This window comes from Lactuca saligna, chromosome 5, assembly GCF_052625555.1.
Source record: "Lactuca saligna cultivar CGN05327 chromosome 5, ASM5262555v1, whole genome shotgun sequence".
In the NCBI taxonomy this organism is placed as follows: domain Eukaryota; kingdom Viridiplantae; phylum Streptophyta; class Magnoliopsida; order Asterales; family Asteraceae; genus Lactuca; species Lactuca saligna.
This window is the reverse complement of record NC_136421.1, coordinates 211,287,897-211,292,949: the sequence shown is the minus strand read 5'-3', so window position 1 is coordinate 211,292,949 and position 5,053 is coordinate 211,287,897. Positions and strand designations below refer to the sequence as shown.

At 31.6% G+C, this 5,053-nt stretch overlaps 1 long non-coding RNA gene across 2 annotated transcripts; it reads right to left on the bottom strand.

Annotated features, from left to right (window-relative positions):
* Positions 1-3,058: 3,058 nt before the first annotated feature.
* Positions 3,059-4,404, bottom strand: LOC144998819 (uncharacterized). Of its 2 annotated transcripts, none has more exons than XR_013660445.1 (3): positions 3,927-4,404; positions 3,585-3,861; positions 3,059-3,250 (listed from the first exon to the last, which is right to left on the bottom strand). It is a non-coding gene; the product is annotated as an uncharacterized LOC144998819 (long non-coding RNA). The 2 variants fall into 2 exon arrangements; XR_013660444.1 differs by having other exon boundaries at positions 3,585-3,840; positions 3,927-4,401.
* Between the last annotated feature and the right edge of the window lie 649 nt (positions 4,405-5,053).

The following is a 5,053-nucleotide window of genomic DNA, read 5'->3' as shown; positions in this document are numbered from 1 at the left end:
ATTAAGATTTAGGCCTTTGTAGGGCCATTAGATTTTTGAATTTGGACTTGCTTTTACTTTTAAGCTTCCTTGGATTTAGTCCAATGTTGGGGTTTAGGCCCAATTTGGAAGAGTTGGTCATAATGGGCTTTGGTTTGCCAAATAGGATTTGGGTCTTTTTAATAGTGGATTGAGCCTTGGTTTTGGGCCATGTAAGACCAAGGATAAAATGGTCTTTTACCCTGGTTATGGGCTAGGTAGCTCAGACTCTTGGTCTTGGGTCGGGATACAATGATTAAATGGGCATTATTTTGATGATGATAGCACAAAGATCTTTCGGACCAGCTGACGAGTTTCATTTGAGTGTTTCAGCAGCTAGATGTGAGTCTCTTCACTATACTCGTGGGTCGAAGACACCAATGCCGACCTACTAGATTATGTTTGTAGGATGATGGTTGTCTTTGTAACACTTGTTGATATGTCTGCACGTGCTTGTTGTCTTTGTGACTCATGCTTATATGTTTGTATGATTTATGTATTGAGCTATATGGGATCGGAGTCATTACGGACGTCGTGTTGATACGGACCAGACACAACTACAAGCTGTTATATAGAGTCAGTATGGGCTCGGGGTTGATACGGACTCAGGGGGTTGAGACGGACCCAACACAGCCACATGCTGTTATATTTGTATATATATGTGGTATGCGGTATCTTGAGGGAACTCAATAAGTTTTGTGCTTACATTTTTCAGTTTATGTTTTAGTTACTTCTGGTTCGAAAGAAAGAGTTTGAGATGACTGCAATGCACACACCACCTCGTTCCGCATTTTATGTTTACTTTGATGTTTTATGATGTAGTTGATACACTTTGTTCCATTGTGGTTTTTAGAATGATGTTCCGGAACAATGATTTTATTAAATTAAAAATCGATATTTTTAGTTTTAATTTTTGGGACGTATAACCGGTAAAGTGGTTAAGATTGAAACAAATTGAAAAATCAAATTACTTAATTGAAAAAAAAAAAAAGTGTTAAAAACTAGGAAAAAAACGAGCATATAATAACTTTTATGCAATTTAAAGAAAAATCGTGAAAAGCAATTTGTTCATTTGAAAATATAAATATATTTCATGTAAGTGAAAAAAAAAATCCGTTTCCTTATTTAAAAACGAATTATTTTTGGTAAGAAAAAAAGAATACAATTTCTTTTGAAAAATCGGAATATTTTAGGCACAAAGATCCGAATTAAAAAACGGATGTTTAGGTGTATACCAAAATGTTTTTATGTATACACAAACGTATTTTTTATAATCAAAAGCGTTTTTATATAATGAATTTAATATAAAGAACAACTCAAATAAAGAAAATTTTAATATTTACATATAAACCAATATAAGTTACACAGGCATGATACACACAAACACGATACAAATGAAAGTAATTATACACCTGATTATTTGTTACTTAAAATCGATTATGTATAGCATCAATTCCTTGAAATTTAAATGCGAATAATTTGTTTTATTCTAGCGCTGAAGCTCTGTGTCAAGTGAAAAGGTTGCAATTTGTAATCTTTTATTTGTAATCAAATATTATCTAAAACAATTAAGATGCCTTGAGGCTTTCATAGAAAAAAAGGAAAGGATCACATGTATCTATTCAAACTCATGTACGTAAGATAGTCTTTATTCTTTTCACATATATAATGATCATGTAGATTTTTTTCATAGTGATTTCAATTTTCAATATCATTTTTACTAGTAATTATCAACCCATACATACATATAAACTAGGAAAGTGTCGGCCCCGCTAAACTGTTGTTAGTTATGTGTTTTGATGTTCTGAAATTTTCTCTTTGTGAATCGTTATAATAATGTTTCATCTGATTTTATGAATGCAATTATTGTCTTTCGACATACACATTAATTTGGGTAGTTTTATGCTTGAAACATTTGTTGCAAAAGGTTTTTATACATAAATGTACAATTCTTAATTGTCAAATCGTTCAATAGCAAGCCTTGCACTATATATACTAATAACAATTAACATCATACACATGAATAACAACAATATTTCAACCACATCAATTTGTATGGGACAAAAAATGTAAGGAAAGAGGTAGGCCAAAGCAAAACACTATATAATTTTTTAATTTCTTGTTTTTCATCATCATTCCCATAATCATGTTATTACATGGCATATATAGTATCAATTCTTGAATATTAGTGGTGTAAGATCATCTTTTCCAACGGTCACTTAAAAGCAGTCAATGTAAACATTCTATAAAATGATATATTTTGCTGAAAAGGAAAAGTAAAGTGGAGATATAAACCCAAAATACAAACAATCAATCTAATGACAACAATTATAAATGATCCATAACTTAGTTCTTGCCATGTGGTATATCGAAATTGCACAATTGTCCAAAAGCTACAGGCATGTGTTTAATTATTATATAAATGAAGCTGTTATTATACTAAATCTTATAGAAAGAAATAATAGGCACTAATTGATAACCCATCTTTTGAACAAAATAAGCCAAACATGTTGAATTTGGCCATTGATAGGTCGTGTATGGCTTCCATGCCTTTGCAATCAATTAAACAGATTTAACGTATGTATTTTCACAAATTTTATAATTAAAAAAAAATAGTTAGTTTTTTAGTGTTCAAATAAGTGTAGGACTTACAAATCCGGTTAGAAGGGCTCTGAATTCAAGATTTTCATCTGTTTTTTGTTGAGAAGTGTCTTGAAACTGTATCACCAATTATAAAATGTTTTTTTTTTTTTTTTTTTTGTAAACAAACAGATACAACTTACCATTAAATAAAATTTAAAAAATCTTAAGAAAAATAATGTGTAAACCCAAAAATAATAATAAAGAAGATTATAACCACATATACTATTAATATGTTTCTATAACCTATTGCTCGTGTAACTAAATTTGCATTTGGTTGAGCACTCGTATCAAGAAATCATATTTCCTCAAAAAAAAATTCCATTACCTCATAATTATATAACCTAAAAAGGAAAATACATTAAAAAAATAAAACAAATCTTTAATAAACACAAAAAGCTATAAAAATATAACTCACATCTGATTAATTAATCAAATATAAATCATAGTTCAAATCTGAACATTATTATTTGATATGATAAAAGAAAAGTCTATACCCAATTTGGAAGCCGGTTAAAGGATAGTAGTATCTATTCATGTAAACGAAGCTTTAACTCCTTATTGAACTCGATCAAAGCGATAATCCCTTTTTCTACAGGAGTAAATCAAGTAATTTAAATCAAACTCGGGAATCACGATGATTTAGAGTTACTAATTAACAAACTTTATACTGTGTGTACGTTTTAATTGTTAAGAATGATATAAGATAAACTATAAACTATACAACTCTATGAAAGTTTGTTGATCGACCTTATCTTTATTCGAATTTAAGATGATCAACAGGTTTAAAGGGTTATGACTTAGGGAAATTCTGAGTTAGTCAAATCCATCTCCTCATATGGATTAACGCCACTTTTAAATCTTTATAATTTAAAAAACAAATATCGTTTATATAAACTACATATATGAGTGAAAGGAAAACTAACAAATACAGAGGAGATCCACAGTACTCTCGTGTCCATTTTCCTATTTATCAGATTCCACAATCCTTTGGGTTTCACTCAATCAAAAGCTGTAAAAATAGTGAAACATCATAGGAGTATTGCGTACATTAGCTACAATCACAAATATACCTGCTTCTGTCTTCGATTCACTAATTCCACCGTAGACCTCAGCATGTGGCTTCTTCTTCTTTCTGCCTTTCCCGATACACCCAAAAACATGGTCTTTTATGACCAGAGACTAAAACAGAATAAGAAAGACCTAAAAACCGAAATCAAAAAAATCATAATAAATCATATTCCAAGTTTAAAACCTGAAAATCAAACCTTTTAGGTATCCTTTGGAATCCCATAACCATTGGAGTACATCAGGAACACAAAAAGATGCAGATACCCTTGCTTTGGCTTCTTTGTGGTAAGCAAGGACACATAATGGAAACCGGGAAGCCCTTAGCCAAACCAGGTGGTGGAGGGGGAATCAGAGACCATGAGAAGTAGGTCGATGGTGACGTTTCCGTTCTCTGTGATTCGATGAAAGAGGCAACCACAATCGAGACAACACCACCAAATAGCGGATACCTTCATGGATAAGGCGGTGATAAGTGGGATCGCCGACTTTACGGATGAGATTGAGAGAAGATAGAGATTGATATTGAAAAGAGGGAACAGTGGAAAGAAGTGGAACAAAAATTTATTGGGGTAGATTAAAACGATAAACAACTTATTTTTTCCCTACCCAAACACCCCCTAAATTAGAGAGAACGATCGAGAGACGAAGAGAAAAGAAAATAAGGCGATAGTCAAGAGCGGTGAAGAGGAAGTGATAAGAGGCAGGGAGTAAAACTAAATTGGCAAAATGCTAAAAACACAAAACTTTGGTGGCAAAAGTATGAAAATGTAAAAAGGAACTGTAGGTAAGGCTCCCATAATTAAGTATACATGTTATAACAAATTTTGTTCCATAACTTCATATACTTGTTAGCCCTTAAAAATTATGTATCTTTTTCAAAGTGAAAAACTGAAAAGTGTTGTTTTGACCCCTTAGACGAGCCTGATGGCCAAAAAGAAAATCTTAAGCGAGCATGAATGGCCAAAAAACTAAAAAAAATTACATTTTGACCTCTAATCGCAATGTTTTACGCCGATCATGAAAACTTCGTTAAACTCTAATATTGAAATCAATTTCGGCAAAATACCACAAAAATTAGCAAACCAATGAGATTTCCAAAAAGCTATGCTTCCAAAGTCTCATAGATAAATAGTTTTTTTAGATAAATGGTGTGTATCTGAAATTAGATATGCTTGAATAAATTAACAGAACCTGTGGAAGAGTTTGGGTGTTTACCTTTTTATTTATAACGGCTATTCGTTATCACACATATTAATCGTATTCTTAAATCTAGTCTTTTGTCCACAATAAGATTTGGATATTCTTAACACCACACCTCTCCTTT